This window comes from Petaurus breviceps, unplaced genomic scaffold (genome assembly GCF_028583685.1).
Source record: "Petaurus breviceps papuanus isolate PSGF00001 unplaced genomic scaffold, PetGlider_PUasm1.0 99, whole genome shotgun sequence".
In the NCBI taxonomy this organism is placed as follows: Eukaryota; Metazoa; Chordata; class Mammalia; order Diprotodontia; family Petauridae; genus Petaurus; species Petaurus breviceps.
This window is the reverse complement of record NW_027187465.1, coordinates 6,506,246-6,526,085: the sequence shown is the minus strand read 5'-3', so window position 1 is coordinate 6,526,085 and position 19,840 is coordinate 6,506,246. Positions and strand designations below refer to the sequence as shown.

Here is a 19,840-nt window from a genome sequence, read left to right as displayed (position 1 = left end):
AAAGAGAGAGAGAGACAGACAGACAGACAGAGAGAGAGAGAGAAAGAGACAGAGAGAGAGAGAGAGAGAGAGAGAGAGAGAGACAGAGAGACAGAGAGACAGAGAGACAGAGAGACAGAGAGACAGAGAGACAGAGAGTAGAATGAGAAGAGAGAAGAAAAGAGAAGGGGGCAGATGCTTTGGTCTCATTGGGAAAGGAAGGTGTTTGCCTGGTGAATAATAAGACTTCGCATTTATATAACATTTTAGAATTGTGTAGCAGTAATAATAGCTAGCATTTATATTGTGCTTTTATTATTTATATATTGCTTTAAAGTTTGCGAAGTGCCCTACAAATGCTATCTCATTTGATCCTTACAAAAACCTGGGGTGGATGGGTGGTAGACGCTATTATTATCTTCATTTAAAACACGAGGAATCCGAGACAAAGGTGAAGCCTGTCAGATATAAGTTATCTCATCTCTCCTCACAATAATGCTTTGAGGCAGGCATCACACATATTGCCCTCATTTTATCAATTTAAAAAAAATTGATTCAGGGAAGTGAATTTGGGCTGAAGTTATGGGATGGAATTGAACAGAGACCAATACAAAGTCTTATACTTGGATTTAAAAAATTCTGAAATTTCAGATAGCAGGAGGCATGACTAGATTGCAGTTTCTATGAAGGGAAAAATATGTGGGGGTTTTATAGACCACAAGCTCAACACTGTGATGCAGCAGCCATGAAAGCCAATGGGATAGCAGATTACATTAAGGACAGAGTTTTGAGGAGTGAGAGGTCATAGCCTGCTCTCCTCTGTTCTGGGGACACCATAGCAGGAGTATTGTGTTGAGTTTTGGGCAGTGCAGTTTGTGAAGAACATAGAATCTGGACATAGCATCACACATGGTCGTACAATCTAACCCAATACATGAATAGAAAACTCAAATGTGTGTTGTGGGTCCTTTTCAGAAATATAGCACACCACTGAGCATACCTGGTAAGTGATGATTCAGTTTCCACTTAAAGACTTCCAAGCAGAGAGAACCTACCACCTCTTGAAGCATTCCATTCCACTTTTGAAATATTTCATTGAATTTTTCCTCACTTCCAGCTAAAAGTTTCCTCTTGGCAACTTCTACCCAACACTCCAAATACTGCCCCCTGGGACCAAAACATATCTAGTCACTCTTGCACACATAAACCCCCCAGACATTCAAAGATGGCTCTCATGTCCCCTCCTGAGCCCTCTGTTTGCCAGGAGAATCATTTCCCTTTCCTTCAGCTGATCTTTCTGGGACACAGACTTCCCTAGCCTGTCTCCATCCTGGTTGCCTCTTCTGAACATCCTCCCCCGACAAGTGTTCTTAAACCAAGATTAGTGAGAGCCAATATAAGCCAGAGAGGACAGATACCAGAATGATCAGAGGATCTCAAGATTATGCCATATGAGAATTGGTTGAAGGAACTGGGTATGCTAAACCCCTAAGAGAGAAGATGGTAGGGACATGATATCTGTGTTCAAATATTTGAAGGACTGCAAAATAGAAGAATGATTAGTCTTGCTCTGCTTTATCCCAACGGCAGAAGTGAGAAGGGAAAAGAGAGGAAACAGATTTAAGAGGAAATTTTCCAATAATAATAATAATAAAAGCTAATGAGTATATAGCACTAAGAGATTTTTGATTAATATGTTATCTCTTTTGGTCCTCATCCCTGCAAAATAGGTGCTACTATTATTCTCATTTTACATATGAGGAAACCGAGGCAAAGAAGTTAAATGATTTCCTCAGGGTCCCTCAGCTAGTGTCTAAGGCTGAATTTAAAAATATATATTTATTTATTTTTCAACATTCTCATTAATAAGATTTTTACTTATAAATTTCCCCCCTCCTTCCCCTTCCCCCTCCCCAAATGGCCTGCAATCTGATATTGGCTATATAGTTATGATTATATGTATCATTAATGATATTTGCAGCTGCTGTGGAGGTATAAGACCAATAATACCAGCACACAGCAGGGCTGCTAGCACAGTTTCTTTGATCTGCTTTTCTAAAGGAAAGACAGCTTCAAAGGGGTTAACAATCTTACTAATTAAACAATGCAGACAGATAAGTAGAAAGAAGTGAGTATCCAAGAAAGAATCCAATAGACAGGGCTTCAGCTGTCTAAACAAAGTAATAGATACATAATCACCAGATCAGGGAGCACCAACATTTGGGTTCATAAAGCTGGGGGGGAGGGCCCTTAACAACAGCTACTCAGAGTCTTGTCTGGACAAATCCCAAAGACCTCATGTGAACATTCTTTCCATTAGTGAGCCCCAAAGTAAAGTACCAACCTCCCTATATAGTTTTGACTGATAGGCTCAGAGCCAAAAGGCATCACAATCCACAAGTTTCCCCCTAAGCAAGATTCTAGCCCCGCCCCCCCGCTGCCCCCCGGCTCAGGATGTGTAATAGCTGTGAACTGGGCTATAGCTCAAAGCAGTAAAACATCCGTGACTGAAAAACCTGTGTATCTTTAGACCTGGGAACATGGCCCCTGTTCCAAGGCAAAAAGGGAACACGTGGTTACATAGACCAATAATGGACAGGAAGATCTTATATTCCATTAACCCTACATCATTTTATACTTATTTCCACATTAGTCATGTTGTGAAAGAAGTCAGAGAAAAAGGGAAAAACCACAAGAAAGAACAAAAAAAAAGGAGAGAAAATTTCAGACTCCATAGTTCTTTCTCTGAATATGGATAGCATTTCCTATCATGAGTCTTTTGGAAGTGTCTTGAATCACTACATGGCTACGAGCTAAGTCAATCAAAGTTGGTCATTGCACAATGTTGCTGTTACTGTGTACAGTGTTCTCCTGGTTCTGCTCACTTCACTCAACATTAGTTCATGTAAGTCTTTCCAAGTTTTTCTGTCTCTCATCTATCTCTCATCTGTCTCTCTCCCTCTCTTTCTCTCTCTGTCTCTGTCTCCCCTTTTCTCTCTCCCTTCCCCCAGAAGAGTCTTGCCAGGGGTGACAAGTAGTCAAAGTGAATAGAGCACCAGCCCTGGAGTCAGGAGGACCCGAGTTCAAGTCTGGCCTCAGACACTTGACACACTTGACACACTTGCTAGCCATGTGACTTTGGGCAAGTCAAGTAACCCCAATTGCCCTCCAAAGAGCAAAAAAAAAAAAGTCGTTCCTCATGATTGTGCAGTGGAAGAAAAAAATATCCCCCTCTCAAAAACTCGAGAATCAACTCCACCCTTCACATAGTTTCATAGCTTTGAAAGTGAAATCATTCCTAAGTAGCAACATGCAAAATGCCCCCAGGCTTGGCTAGAAACTTGATTTACACTTTCAAAGTTCAGCTCACAAGCCTCTTTCTACAGGAAGATTTCCTTATTCTCCCCAACTTGAAGTAAAATGCCACCAAAAAAATCACCAGTGTGGATGGACCGATAGAATCTCTAAAGAGCCCAGCTCCTTTTGTATACTTTCTGCTATAGGCTAATCTGTAGAGTATTTCCCATTTCTGTTTGCTTTTTGCTTAGACAAATGGATTTGCTATTTGTGATGTTCTCGTGTAAGCAGCATTTGGTGAGAAGAAGACAAGCTGGCAAGTATAAACTAAGGGCCAGTCACAGAGAAGAATGTTTTTGTGCCCCTAGAGTCACAACATTTATGGGAATAAACAGTGACAATTCGAGTCCAGTACCCCGATCATTGACTGGAAGAAAGAGCACTTAGCCTTGTGGCCCTTCTCCTGCTTCCTCCAAAGCCTCCCTTTAAAATCAAAGTCTCCTGTGGAGAAGACATGGCTATCCACGCCTCTTGTAAGCCTTATTTGGACAACCTATATAGATGTGTATATCCCACAGGGGCACCTGCATCTTCCAAAGGCACCGAAGTAGAATTGTTTAACAAATGCATTCCAGGCATGAGAGATGACCTGGGTAAAGGTGTAGAGACAGGAAACAGAATGTTGTGTAAGGAGTGGAAGAAGATCACTTGGGTCCAAATACTTCCTGAAGAGGAGTGATGACCGCTCCATGACTGTGTAGAAGGTGTTTCTACAACCTGCTGCCTGTGTGACCTTGGGCATCTCTCTTCACCTCTATGAGCCTCAGTTTCTTTTTCTGTAAAATGAGAAACATGGACTGGATGATCTTGGAGGACCCTTCCAGATCTACAAACCTATGATCTTATGAATGACTCGAAGAATGGTTGATTTCCTCCCCAGGCTCATCTTACTGTTTTTATAAACTTAGTATTTCAGTTGTACTGGCTCCATAGTCTAGCTCTTCTTGGTTTTAGCTGCCTATTTCCCATCTCTTCGGCTTTGCTGTGAGAACCAGAGACATCAAGGAGCTGGATGGGGTGAGTGAAAAAAAAATCTGTATGGAAGAGGAAGGAAGAAAGGAAGAAAAGAAGAAATGAAGGAGGAAAGGAAGGAAGAGAAGAAAGAAGAAAAAAGGAAAGGAAGGAAAAAAAGAGGTAGGAAGGAAAAAGGGAGGAAGAGAGAAAGAGAAGGGGAGAGAGAGAGAGAGAGAGAGAGAGAGAGAGAGAGAGAGAGAGAGAATTGGACCAGAAACCAGGACCAGCACATCCCAATGGGGCCTGGTCTCTGCAAGCTTGTGTCACTCACTGTAAATTGTCTCCCAAACATGGGCCTGACAGAGATGTATTTTTGGGCTTGGCAGACAATTAAATCTCAGGGCAGTCTCAGGAGGAGAAGGCCTTTGGTTTACTTGCAAACGCTTGGGGTAAATCTGTAATGGGCCCTCCCCCATTACCCAGGCACTGTTTTCAATCTCTTATCATATGTAATCCCTAATGATTTCTCCGTTATGTCCTGTTTTATTAAAGCGCCATTGAACTATAGCCTATTGATTTGATTTCACAGACAATTGAAATTTAAATTGACTCCAAATTGAATGTCTCCATGCAATCTCTGTTCTGCAATAAAGATAGATAAAATGCTTCTATTTTTGATAACAAGTTATACTGGAGGCACATTTTAATTTGGGGGTGGGGTGTGGGGGTGTGGGAGAAGCATGAAAGAGTCTTGACTTTCTTTGAAAAGTGTCTATTGGTAGACCCTGCTGATTTCCCTGATCCTTTTGAACCTAGTAAGTGATTTAGACAATCATAAACTATCAGAGATAATAAGAATTTTAGAACAGAGAATATCAGAACTGGGAGGGGCCTCAGAAAGGAATGTCAGAGCAAGGGGATGGCAGAACTGAGAGGAACCTTACAACAGTGGCTATCAGTGTTGGAAGGGGCCTTAGAACAGGGAATGTCAGAACAGGGAGGGGCCTTAGAACAGGGAACATCACAACAGGGAGGGGCCTTAGAACAGGGAACATCAGAGCTGGGCAGGGCCTCAGAACACTGGATATCAGTAGTGCAAGGGCCCTTAGAACACATAATGTCACAGGTGGGAGAGACCTTAGAACCTAGAATATTAGAGCTGGGAGGGACCTTAGAATAGAGGTTGTCAGGACCTTAAGCTCTAGCATTCTGTGTTTCAAGAAACCTCCCAACTCTGACATTCTATATTTCATAGTCTTTCTCAGCTCTAAATCTTTTGAGATATATATGTATGTATACACATACATAGATGTACACATACGTGTGTTTATTCCATCCCAAGAAGCAATTGCACAGTTTTGGGGGACTTTCATACATTAACCCAAAGACATGAATAATGCTACAGTTTCTGGAATGGGAGCCCTGCTAGTGCAGGGGAGACTCTGGGAGACAAGGGTGCTTTTTAGGCTTCTCAAATAATAGATGCCACCTTCTTCCATCAATATGGAGGACTCTACTGGAGGCTGGGCATGGCTTTCTTTTCTCTGGGTTCTAGGTCATCAAATCATAGATTTCTGAGAACTGGGAGTAGCCTCAGTGGCCATCTCTTTCAACCCCCTTGTTGTACAGGGGAGGAAACTGAGGTCACAACAAGTGACCTTGCCCAAAGTCACACAGGTTAGACTTGGTAAAGGCAAGATTTGAACGCAAGTCGTCTGAGTGTAAATCCATCACTTTCCTTCCTGAAATATATTGCTTCTTGGGCATTTCTTGGGGTCAATGCCTGTGCAGCTTGGGTTAGAGGTGGATGGGTTATTCAAATCAGTGTATTTGTTTCCTGGGAACTCTAATTTCAGGGTGTAAATAATAAGTAGTTACAGGCCTTACTTATGGCCACTGCTGGCAGTGATGGCCAGAACACACCTGACCTCCATGCCTACTGGGATAACTCTCCCAGTCACAGAAGGCTGTTTATCTGGGTTGAGGCCAATCATTTTGTCATGCTGGATCATCCCTCCTGACCCAGGAGCCTGTTGGGAAGCTAACCAGGTGTCCAGGGCAGCAGAACTCTGCTCTTACCTCCTTGACCAATCTGTCCTTTGGCTGGGATCCCATCTTGAGATGACAGCCTGTTCCCAAAGGAGAGGAAGGGATACAAGGGCAGCCATTCTTTGCTCCAGCAGTGAGATCAGAGTCCAGGAAATAGAGAAGCTTCTTGTCCTCGCTTTGATTGGGCAGTCAATACCTGTACTGGTAGGCATTTTGGTATGACAGAGAGCCAAGGGGTTAATGCTCCCTTCTATGCACCCCATCTACAACTCCAGAGCCATAACCAGGAATTTCTTTTGTGTCAGTGGCAAGTACCATAGACCTTAGCTAGACTGGGGCAAGCGGCAGGGAGTGGGGCCTCAGGTAAGTACGGGAAGAGCAATGAGAGGCAGAGACCCCGTGGCAATGGTGTAGTGGACCAGAAGACCAAGGCTATATCACTATGGGAAGAACATGTGTGAGAGGATAGAGACCCTGGGAAATAAGCTACCACTGGGGAGGCTGATACAAGAAGGCATGAGATCTGCAGAGAACCTGGGTTCAAACCAAGAGTCAACAACTATCTGTGTAACCTTAGAGAAATCCCTTAACTTCTCTGGGTCCAAGAGGACTTATGATGGGGTTAAAATCTGCAGTTTTTGAGGTCCTTTACATCTTTAGGGCTATGGTCTTATTGTTCCAAGACAATTATTCCAAGACAAAACTGCTGTTGGGTAGGCTACCATGGCAGGGGATGAGGGTAAGGAAGAATAGTGGAGGGCAACAAAGGAGCCTACTTCAACTAGCCCTCTGGACTGGAGTTCAAATCTGGCCTCACATACTTAACACCTATTAGCCATGTGATCTTGGGCAAGTCACAACCCCAATTGCCTGCATTCCCCCCTCCAAAAAAAGAAAAAAAAAGACATATTAAAGATATTTAAAGACAAATTCAGACCTTTGATTTCACTGGATTAAGGAGCTCCCAATGAGCAACCCTCTTGACCAATACAGGTCACAACCTTTTCTGCAAATTCTAGTCTTGGAGGTGGGCTGAAAGCACTGAGTGAGATCTGTGTAGTATTTCACAGCCAATATGAGGAAGAATCATAACTTCCAGGAGTCCAGAATTAAACCCAGGACTTCTATGAGGTCTACTATGTCATGCTGCCTCTTGTTAATTTCTAATTTTAACTAATTATTCTTGCTAATTAACTGCTGAAGGAATCCAAGTGCTTTCAGCAACTTTATTCCATGTCCTGAGAGGAATTCCCAAAGGCCTTGTCCTTGTTAAAGCTTCAACTTCCTTTTTCAGGGCTGAGCCCTACTTTTCTTTGTCTTAATGAATTCATAGACTGGGTGGAGGCCCATGTACTTGGGATAGTACTTCTCCGTAGGGTTATTCTTGGCCCCTAGCTAGTAGTGTTCTTTGCTTTAGTTAATTAATGAAGTGAAGAGTGAGGTATCCCAAAATCATCTGGGGATCCTGCTGTGACAGTCACTGACCCTCTGGTCTCCTTTCTCTAATTGTGGCCCTAGTGTAGAAGAGTAATTATTTATATTTTAGAGTAGTTAGAGCTAGAAGGTACCTTAAAGATTGTCTGGCTACCTAGTTTTGTTTTATAGATGAGAAAAACTAAGGCTTAAAGAGAGAATCAAATCAGAGATCATCTAGCCCAACCCCTCCATTTTATAGATGAGGAAAATGAGGCCCAAGGAGGTTAAGTAATTTGTTCAAGGTCACACAAGTAGGAAGTCTCAGACCTGAAATGGGAAACCAAGTCCTCTGACTGAATCTAACCTTCTTTCCACTAAACCACAAGTAAGTTGGAGACACTATATTATGAATACATGACATATAAAGCAGTCTTTAGGGCAAAACTTATATCCTAAAAACTTTTTTTTAACAAAAGAAAGAAAGAACTGATGAGTGAATTGGGCATGCAATTAAAAAAATGTCTAAAAACCAACAAGTTAAACATCCTTGATTAATACCAAAATAGAAATCCCTAAAATCAAAGTAGACATTAACACAACTGAAAATAGGGAAAAAAATGCCATTGAATTAATAACTAAAATTAGGACCTTAAAAACAAACAAAAATTAAATGGATAAGTCATTAGTTAATTCAATTAAAGAAAAAAAGAGGGAAACCATATTACAACCATCAAAATGAAAAAGATGAATTCACAATGCATGAAGAAGAAATAAAGGATATTATTAGGACATCTCATCCAATTACATGCCAATAAAACTGACAAACTAAATTAATGGATGAAAAAGGGATGAATTTTATATTAAAAAATACCCAGATTAACAGAGCAAGAAGTAGAGGATTTAAATAACCCAATCTTAGAAAAAGAAATTGAACAAACCATAAATGAGATCCCATATTTAAAACAAAACCACAACAATACCTGGGACTAGATGGATTTATGAGCAAATTCTATTCTTATTTGTCCTTCATTTTCAAAGAGAACCATGACATCAGGAAGGCAATGCCATGACTTGCATGAATTGAATTTAAGTGAGGCATGGCTGTGCAAAGTCACCAGCCTCACTTTCTTCTCCAGAACCATTTTGGTCCAGTGGCAAGATGTAGATCAGGATGAAGATGGCCCCAGATGCAGTGGGAGACCTCAGCCTTTTAAAATTAAGGTCTTTCCCAGGTCTCAGTTTGACTGAGGCAACACCCATTCAATGATTAAGATGTAAGAGATGTGGCAAAGAATGGCTTAGTTTGCCTACTTGAAAAAAAAATCAACATGGGAAGGAAATATCCTCAGCGTTTCTGGCCAAAACCAGAAAAAAATTGCTATTTACACCCACTCTGAGCCACCAGGGCCCAAACAATGATCAAGTGAATCTTGGGCTAGGAACTATTGTTGGCCAATCAATGAAAGTCAGGGTTATGTGGGTTTAAGGCATGGTCCTTGAGGAAGAAATCTAGCTATAAACCCCAAGATATCTTTTGAGGTTTCAGTGATCAAAATTTATATTCCTTTCAGCAGAGCACTCACTCACAGGTAAGAGTATGATTCTTTGTGTGGATGAAGAGAAAGAAGAGAGAGAGAGAGACAGAGAGAGAGAGAGAGAGAGAGAGAGAGAGACAGAGACAGAGACAGAGACAGAGACAGAGACAGAGAGAGAGAGAGAAAGAGAAAGAGAGAGAGAGAGAGAATGGGGGAAGGCAAGAGGAAGAGAAGGGAGGGAGGGTGAGGAGGAAGGAAGGAAGGAAGGAAGGAAGGAAGGAAGGAAGGAAGGAAGGAAGGAAGGAAGGAAGGAAGGAAGGAAACATGGAAGGAAGAGTTGCATTGTCCAATTGGAATTCACCAGTTGGGTCCCTGGTTGGGCAGCTACTACTCCTCACAGGTTATTGTTTGTCCTTTATTCTCAAAGATGACCACAATACCAGGAAGGTAATGCCATGACTTGTGAGTGAATTGGATTTAAGTAAGAAAGGGCTGCATAAAATCACCAGCCTCACTCTCCTTCAGAGCCACCTGAGTCCAGTGGCAAGATACAGATCAGGGCAACTGAAAATTGCTCCAGATGCAGTGGGAGACCTTGGCCTTTTATTAAACATTCAAGAATAGTCAATTTCAATATTACACAAATTCTTTGAAAAAATAGGCAAAGAAAGGGTACTACCAAGTTCTTTTTATGATACAACTATGGTCTTGGTACATAAATGAAAAAGTTAAGACAGAGAAACAACACTGTAAACCAATATCCCTGATGAACATTTATGTGAAAATTATAAATAAAATATCAACAAGGAGATTACAGTTAACATATCACAAAGAATATATATTTTGGCTAGGAATGATACCAGGAATCATAAGATTAATTCAATATTAGGAAAGCTAACCACATGATAGTTTTATTTATAAATATATTAAAAATAAGATATATATATATATATTAATAATAAGAAAAAATCATGTGATTGCATCAATACATACAGAAAAAGATTTTGGCAAGACACAACACCCATGCCTGTTGAAAACACTAGAAATATAAGGAATAAATGAACTTCTCCTCACTATAACAAGTAGTGTCTATCTAAATTTAATAGCCAGCATTATATGTAATGGACATAAATTAGAAGACTTTCCATTAAGATCAGGGATAAAGCAAAGATGCTTATTATTACTGGTATTCTTTGATATAGTGCTTAAAATGTTGACTACAACAATGAGACAAGCAAAAAGAAATTTGATATAATGTTTAAAATAAAACAAGAAAAAAGAATTTGAGAAGCAAAGAGGAAACAATGTTGTTACTTTTTGCAGATGATGTGCTGTCATAGTGGATAGAGCATTGGGCTTAGAATAAGAAAGACTCGTCTTTATGAGTTCAAATCTGGCCTCAGACACTTACTTAGCTGTGTGACCCAGGGCAAGTCATTTAACCCTGTTTGCCTCAGTTCCTTATCTATAAAATGAACTAGAGAAGGAAATGGCAAACAACTCCAATATCTTTGCCAAGAAAACCCTAAATGGGGTCACAATTGAAAAATGAATAAAGACTCACAACAAATGCTGCTTTACTTAAAGACCTCTAGAGAATCAACTAAAATTAACTGAAATACTATTTTTTAAATCAAAGTTGTAGAATATAAAACAAATCTACACAAATTGTAAGCATTTATTGCCAATAAAATCCAGAAAAGAAAATTCAATTTAAAACCAATACAGAAGGTATAAAATATTTAGGACTCTAAATACTAAGATACACAAGGGAATTATATGAATATGACTAAAACTTTTTCTACACAAAGACCTAAATAATTGAAAAAATACTAATTGCTCATTGGTATGGTCAACCAAAGTAATAAAAAGAAATATTATTTAAATTAATGTACTTACGTTGTTCCATGCCAATCAAATTCCAAACCACTGTAGAGGAGCAAAGAAAAAAATAGTTTCCATATCTATTGATGGGGAAGAATTAATGACCAAACAAAGGATAGAATCTATCACTGAAAGTAAAAAAAAGCAATATTGACTTTATAAAATAAAGTTTTTGCAAAAGCAAAGCAATGAAGCTAAGATGAGAAAGGAAACATAACTGGGAAGAAATCTTTGCAGCAAATTTCTCTTATAAGGGTCTCATTTTTAAGATATATAAGGAACATATAGAAGAATAAGAGCTATTCCTAATTAAGAAATGATCAAAGGGTATAAATTTACAGTTTTCTAAGGAAGATAGCCAAGTTATCAATAGCAAAATTAAATAATGGTCTAAATCATTAATAATTAGAGAAATGTAAATTAAAGTCACTCTAATGTTCACCTATATAGTCATTAAATGGTTGGCAAAATTGACAAAATGAAAATGACAAATCCTAGAGGGGCTGTGGGGAAATAAGCACATTAATACACTGTTGGTGGAATTATGAATATGGCACAGCTATTTCAGAAAGCAATTTGGAAATATGACCTAAATTTACCAAACTGTGAATATCATTTGACCTAGTGATACCATGATTAGACCTATACACCAAAGAACAAAAAGAAAGAGGAAAAGGTCCCATATATACAAAACTTTTTATAATACCTCTTTCATGGTGGCAATGAGCTAGAATCTAAAGCAGTAACCATCAGTTGGGGGATGGCTAAACAAATTATGGTTGTTGTTGTTCAGTCATTTCAGTTGTGTCTGATTTTTTGTGAGCTCAATTAGGACTTTCTTGGCTAAGGTACTGGAGTGGTTTATCAGTTCCTTTTCCAGATCATTTAATAGATGAGGAAATTGAGACAAATAGGGTGAAGTGAGTTGCCTAGGGTCACACAGCTAGTAAGTGTCTGAGATCAGATTTGAACTCATGAAGATGAGTCTTCCTGACACCAGGAGTGGTACTCTATCCACTGTGCTGCCTAGCTGTCCAATGGTATAGAAATATTATTCAATACTATTATGCTATGAAAATTATGAAGGGGACAGTGTCAGAGAAACTTGGGAAGATGTATGAACTGATACAGAGTGAAGGGAGAAGAACCAGGAGAACAATTTATATGATTTAAAAAATGTAAACTTTGTAAAGACAATCCAAGTTGAACTTGGGAACTCTGATCAACAATGACAAACCACAGCTCCAGAGTACTAATGATGAAATATATTATCCACCTCCTGACACAGGTATGATTAAATGTAAAACCAATCTTGAGCTGCTCTTCTGAGGATTGCTGCTTCGAATAACTTTAAGGATCTAATTGCATAGTATAGTGAACTCCCTATTTATTCAGCAATAAACTAAAGCATAACATTCAAGAAACTAAAGCACAACATTCACAACAATATAACATAATGACTTAGTAATAAGTCATTACTAAGGTGGCCACATAGTCTTAAACAAAACATATTCAGTAAATCACAATCTTATCAGTCAATATAGAGTACCCAAGTAAAGTCTTCTTTCATTATGACTCAAGGTTGGCTTCCAATAATCCTTACATCAATCATCCTTAAAGAGTAATCATCCTTAAGGGGTAGCAGAAAGTACAAACACCATCCACCCCTAGGTCACAGTAAATCACAATCTCATCAGTCAATATAGAGTACCCAAGTAAAGTCTTCTTTCATCTTGACTGGAGGCTGACTTCCAAACACCATGGCTCCTCTTCCATGGACTAACTGCTCCCTGCTCTTGCCTGCATTAACTTGACTCTTGCTTGGACTCACACATAGGCAGCTTTCATTTCCTGTTTCATACTTCAGCTTACAAAGATTAACAGAGCTACAACAATATTTACAAGCATTGCTGGCACTATCATCTCAATTCACTTTTTGTCTGACAAAGTAACACAAATCAACAGACAAGGTTTCTGTCTGAGAAATCAAACACAAATCAACAGTAAAGTCCCAGTTTTTATGTAACAGCAGTAAAGTCCTCTCTCAGAGTTTCTGTAGCAGCAGTAAAGTCCTCCTTCAGGACTTCTGTCTAAAAAGCAACAGATAGGGTGCTTTTATCTGAGAGACCAACAGACAGAGTGCTACAGAGTGTTAAAATCAAAAGTATTCTCCCCCTCCATTCTGCTTGGTCCCAGCCCTTCTTGAGTTTTTCTCTGCTCTGCTCCTTCCTGTTCCACCCTTCCTGTTTCACTCTTTTGGCAAACTCCTCCCACCATGGGCTCTATGTGATACTGTTAGGCCTATTAAGGGGAGGGAAGGTCTCCAAATTCCCTTAGCCCTATTAAGGGCAACACAATGTATACTGTTTCCAACAAAGACTTGATGCAATCAAAGGCAAGGCTCAAAGGCACTTGAATAGATGAAACAAGCAGCAATGTACTACTTTGCTTGCCATTGCATGAATTCAGGAGGCAGAAGGAGATGTATGTTTTCGGGATTAAAGTTTTTTTTTTGTATATATTTTTGCCAACTGCCTAACTATGCATATTTATTTTTCTTTCTTTCTTTGGGGGAGTTGGGAGGGAGAGAAAATAGATTTTTGTTATTTGAAAGAAAATAAATTAAATTGAAAAAGGAAAAAAAAATATGTAGTATATCTTTATTCCAACATGTAGACTTCCAAAGTTAGAACTATAAAGGATGTTGAAGCCCACCTTTCTCATTTTACATATGAAAAAACTAAGGCAAGGTAACTTTTCCAAGGTTACACAAGTCTCAAATGAAAGGGATGGAGTTTGAACTCAGGTTTTCTTGCCATTATGCTTTTAAAAAATACCAAATACCACAAGTATTATAGAATTTTGTGTTTTTAAAGTGTCTAGAATTACTGTATTTAATTTGTTAATATACATTCAAGATGTGGCAAAGCACATACTTCTAGCCTAGCTAAGCTTCATTCAAGTGCATTTGACTAACATCACTAAAAATTTTTGAAGTTATTAATCTCTGACATTTTTGCATCACCTACATTTTCCATTTCATCTCTCTCCCCAGCCCATTCCCAGAAAGCCATCCCTTATAATAAAAAATAAAAAAAGAGAGTAGAAGAAAAAGTTACACAAAACTGACCAATATTAAAAAAAATTCTGATGTTATATGCAGTATTTTATACCTATAGTTTCTCACCCCATCCTAGAGAGCCATTCCTTATAGTTAATATTTTTTGAAAGGAAGAAAGGAAAAAAAGAGTTCTGCATATGTAGTATTCCATATCAATGGTCCCCCACCTCTTTAAGAGGTGTCAGTGGGAAGGAGGAAGTATCTTGTCATGTTTCTTCTTTGGGATCAAACTTGACCCTTGTGATTTCACAGCATTTAGTTCTGATTGTCTACAAACATTTATAAAACTATTACTATGTACAAGACACTGTGGGGCACATAGAAAATGCAAAGGCAGCATTGAGACAATTCCTGGCAGAGGTGGGGCATTAAGGCATCTTTAATGCCTTACCCAGATGAGGGATGAGCTTGGTGCTAGAAGGCAGCATCAGTAGCAGTGAGTAGAAGATGTTATTGTTCAGTCATTTGACCCCCTTTGGGGTTTTTGTAGCAAAGAAATTGGTTCAATTTGCCATTTCCTTTTTCAGCTCATTTTACAGATGAGGAAACTGAGTCAAACAGGGTGAAGTGACTTGCTCAGGGTTACACAGCTAGTAAGTATCTGAGGGTCTGATTTGAACTCAGGTTCTCCTGACTTCTGTCCACAATGCCTCCTACCTACCTGGGTGGAAACTATATGCAGATTTAAGTGAGTTCAGAAAAAGCTCCCTAACAATGCAAGCCATCTCTAAAGTGAACTCCTGCCTCAGGAGTCAGTGGTTTCCCCTCACTGGGGATCTTTAAGCAGGATATGGGGGATCATTTGTTGAAGATGCTATAGGCAGATTCTTACTTAGTTATGGGTTGACCTGGAGGACCTCAGAGGTTCCTTTCAAAGGAGAAATACTGTAATTCTCTGAAGCTGTGTTTGACATTCTCTTTTGATAGATGCCAGCAGAACCTCAGACAAGAGTTGTACAAAACAGGGTATAATGGAATCAAAGAAAGGAGTTAGGTAAAGATCCTTAGATCCCCCAGAGAAGGCAAATCTTTGCCCATACATACAGCATTGAGAACGAGTCACAAACACTTGCATCTACCCCTTCATCATTTTTTCTGTACTTGTCTACTTAGAATCTAATAGTCCCTATGACATCGATCTGATGTGGCATGATCTCCCTGGATACCCCAAGAGTAAATTGCCTGCAAACATGTAGGTACAAGCCAATCAACAAATATTGCTTAACAATTATTGCCTCTGGTAGGTTTCTCACTGAACCCCCCTGCATATTCAGGTAGTTTGCATTCTATCAAAATAGGGAGATGCATGAATAGGGTACAATCTGGATCCTTAGACAGCTGCTTGGAACCTCCCCCTTGCCTCTTGAATCACAAGAGATGGGAAGAAGAGACAGATTATCCCCTGACAATCCCACTATGGGGGCTGACTGAGTTATCAGCCAGGACCAGAAGACCCAGTTCCGTTCGATTCCATTCCACTCAGTTCTGTTTGATTCAATTCAATTCAGATCAATTCAATGTAGCTTATATTTATTAAACATATACTATATATCAGAAAAAAATCCTTGCCCTTAAAAGTTTACATTTCCTTAAGAGGAAAACATCACACATACACACACACACCCACCCACACACACACACACACACACACACACACACACACACACACACACACACACGGATTAGACCTGTGATTTTTGCCAGTAAAGGGGAATCCTGAAAGAAGAAAATTCACTCACTGATTTAGGTTGGCACTTACCCTTCAATTTATAATCTCAGAGAGTTGTCTAATGCACTAGGATGTTGAATAACTCACTTAGCTTCATACCAACAGTTTGAATCAATGGCAAGACTTGAGTCCAAGGCTTCCTAGCCAATTTGACTGGAATATTGAGCGGGTAAAGCAAGTGGAGAGGTTGGATGGAAGCAGCCTAAGAAGGGCTTTCAATATCAACTATGGAAAGTGGGTTTTTAATTTTTTTAATTCTAGAGGCAATAGAGATCCCAGGAGATACTGGAGAGGAGGTATTGAAATGGTCACACTTATGCATTGAGGAGCATATTTTGGTGTCACTAGAAATGGAGAAGAATCCTGGATTTGGAGTCATAGGAGCTTGGCTGAAGCCCTGGGCTCTGCCATCTAGTACCTATGGCATCTTAGACAAGTCATTCCTTTCTGAGCCTCAGCTTTTTCATCTGTAAGGTCAAGGGGCTGGCCTCACTGCCTCTGAAGTGCCTCCCAGTTCTAGATCTCTAATTCTAGATCATTTAACCTTTCTGAGCCTCAATTTCCTCATCTGTAGAATGAGAGTTGTGCTAAATGACCTCTAAGGTCTCCTCCATTACTCAGTCTATGAGCCTAAGATCTTGTCAGGTGATTAAGAAGAGAAATCTGAGCATATTCATGGGATGAAATGGAGGGAGAGAGTTCAGAAACAGAGGCCCTGGCTAAGGTAGGGGCGCTGTCCAGTGGTCCCCATGAAAGGTGATGGGAGCCCGAAGGTACACTCTTAAGACTTCAGGATCATGTGGAAAGGCATCTTGGAGGTCATTATTAAATCCCTTTCACTTCACACCTGAGGAAAACAAGGTTTTGACAGCTGAAGCAGTTTGCCTAAAGTCATACAGGTAACAAGTATCTAAGGTGAGATTTGAACCCATATCATCTGCCCCTGGACCCAGTGCTGTTTCCATTGTCCGCGCTGCCTCTTTATCCCCCATCACTCAGCCTACTGAATATACTTGCTGACTTCTCCCCATCCTCCTTTGATGTTCCCCTGCTGTTCTCTTAATCCATATCCTTCCTGTCCTTGAATCTCCCGGGTACAGAGACCAGAAAGCACCAGGCACATAATTGCTTCTTAATAAACTAATCAATCCTCATTAGGGCTTGTTAAATCATTATCTCAGCCTCATGGCTGGAGAGGGATGAACAGGATTTGAGACTGAGTGTTGGGAGTCTCAAAGCTGTAGAGGTCATTTAAGCCATCCCTCTGTTCAAAGACCTCCCAAGCCTGGAGGTGGCGCCCTCTTATTACAGATGCCAATGGAGGGATATCACAGTGACCTTGAATTTGGAGCCAGAGGACCCAGGTTTGAATCCCCATCTCTGTTACTTGCTTTCTACATGGCCTTGGTCAAGTTGCTTCCTTTTGATTTCATTTCTATGAAATGAAGGGCTGTTATTCAAGACCCTTTGGAACATACTTTCCAATTTAATTTAATTGTACAATATTTCTAAAATACATGCTTTGTAGCAGGCAAAGAGTTTTAGGATCTGGGGATAGAAAGACAAAAAATTATGTAATCCCTACCCCCAAGATGCTTCACACCTAGTAGATTCTAAATAGATTCGTTGAATTGAATGATCAACCTATATTTCTACAACATTTGCTATGTGGCTTTGGCCAGATCACTTCCCCTCTCTGGTCTTCAGTTTTCTCATCTATGAAATGAAGGGGTGGGGACCAAATGACCTTTAAGGTACCTTGGAGCTCAAGATCCTCTGAATACTGTCTCCCTTTTATTTATTTCTTTATTGTTTAATCACATCCAGTGGTCTATTCTTCATGTAATTAGTCATGACTTGCAAGTTGTAGGGGTCTTGAGTGCCTTCTGGTGACCCAAAGAATGCCTCCTTACTGCATTCTACTGAGCTGTGCTGTCAAGTATTACTAGTCAGCAATAAAGGAGTCTGAAGTGGAGAACTTCAGAGCTGGAAGGGACCTCAGACCAAGGGTTGAATGACAAATTGTTGGCGATAATGTATTGGAGATCTTGTTTAGTCTTTCCCACACTTGATCAAAAGCCCCCTCTCTAACATCCCAAGGCATGGTCATCCAGTTTTTGATTGAAGACCTTCAGTGATGGGAAGACCATTCCCTCTCTCTACAGTATGCCCATTCCATTCCAGCTCCACTCTCATTATTAGGTCCCTCCCCCTTTATCTGCTCTTGCCCATGCTTTTACCTAAGTATGCCTAGAATGCCCATATCACCCTCCATCTTGGCCAATGCCAATCCTTCAAGGATCTTATCAAGTGATTGAAATTTTCTTCTATTTAAAAACTTTTTTTTATCTTTTTGGAGAGGGGAAGGCAGGGCAATTGGGGTTAAGTGGCTTGCCCAAGGTCACACAGCAAGTAAGTGTCAAGTGTCTGAGGCTGGATTTGAACTCAGATCCTCCTGACTCCAGAGCTGCTCCTGACTCCAGGGCCAGTGCTCTACTCACTGTGCCACCTAGCTGCCCCTCCTCTATTTTTTTTTAACCTTCTACACTGCCTCTACCCTTTACTCTTTGGGGATGAGCAGACTAGGTCTAATCCATCTTTCGTGACTGTGGCAGTCATTTGAATGCTTGAAGATAGCAATTAAGTCTTCTTCAGGCTAAATATCTCCAGTTTCTTCAACCATTTGTCATATAGGATGATCTTCAATCCCTTACCTATCTTCATTCCCCTCCTTGGGATGAATTCCAGTTCATCCATGTCCTTCTAAAATGTAGTCAGCTGGAGGCAACTAGGTGACGAAGTGAATAGAGCACTGGCCCTGAGGTCAGGAGGACCTGAGTTCAAACCCAGCCTCAGACACTTGACACTTAGCTAGCTGTGTGACCTTGGACAAGTCACTTAACCCCAATTGCCTTGCCTTCCCCCCTCCAAAAAAAAAATGAAAGAAAAAGAAAAGACTAAAAAAAGATGTAGTCACCAGAATGGAATTCTTTATTCAATATGGCAGACACTGATGGGCCACCCAGCTCCTCACTAGCCCACTATGACCTTACTAACCCTGAACCTGGTAACTGTCCTAATGTCAAATCAAGTCAATAAGCATTTACTAAGTGCCTACTATGTTCCAGGCATAGTGCTAAGTGATTGGAGATACAAAGACAGCTTCAGCTTTCAAGGAGCTTACACTCTAATTGTGAAAGGCAATATGCAAACAACTAACTACAAACCCAATTTATACAAGATAACTTAGAGATAAACAGAGGGAAGGGACTAAGGCTAAGGAGGGCTGGGAAAGAGGGGGGCCCTAACTGAGACATGAAGGAAGACAGAGAAGCTATTCAGCTATGAGCTGCCATGACCCACAGCTGTTGAAATCATGCTCATAGGCCATTTGAGCAGGTAGTTAGAGGTTAGGGCTCCATCTGCCTGAGATGGAGGTGATGGGACATTTTAGGCTCATGGAATGACATGAGGAAAGGTAGGCACGGAGGGTGGAAAGTGCAGCATTTCTGTTAGGTCAAGTGTTGACTTCCAGGAGAGGCTGACCTGGGTCTCCCTCATTTGGAAACTTGCTTCCCTTCTCTGGACCTCACAATATGCTGTGCCTGTATTCTTTTTTTTTTAACCCTTACAATATTTCCTCCTTCTTTTAAATTCATCTACAACTATTGCATACCAGTGCATTATTGGTATTTGTAAAATATCCCTGGGATAGATTGTGAGGGATATGAGAGAATAGATAAGAGTCGTGGAAGGTCAGAGCTCAAAGGGACCTCACAGATCAACCCCTTCATTTTACAGAGGAGGAAACTGGGA

At 40.3% G+C, this 19,840-nt stretch overlaps 1 long non-coding RNA gene across 1 annotated transcript in view; it reads left to right on the top strand.

The window, feature by feature from the left end:
• Positions 1-4,375, top strand: part of LOC138156379 (uncharacterized) — a 20,283-nt gene extending 15,908 nt beyond the window's left edge. The window contains exon 3 of the long non-coding RNA XR_011167134.1: positions 3,528-4,375. This is a non-coding gene — a long non-coding RNA (uncharacterized lncRNA). The remainder of the gene's footprint in view (positions 1-3,527) is intronic.
• The last annotated feature ends 15,465 nt before the right edge of the window (positions 4,376-19,840 follow it).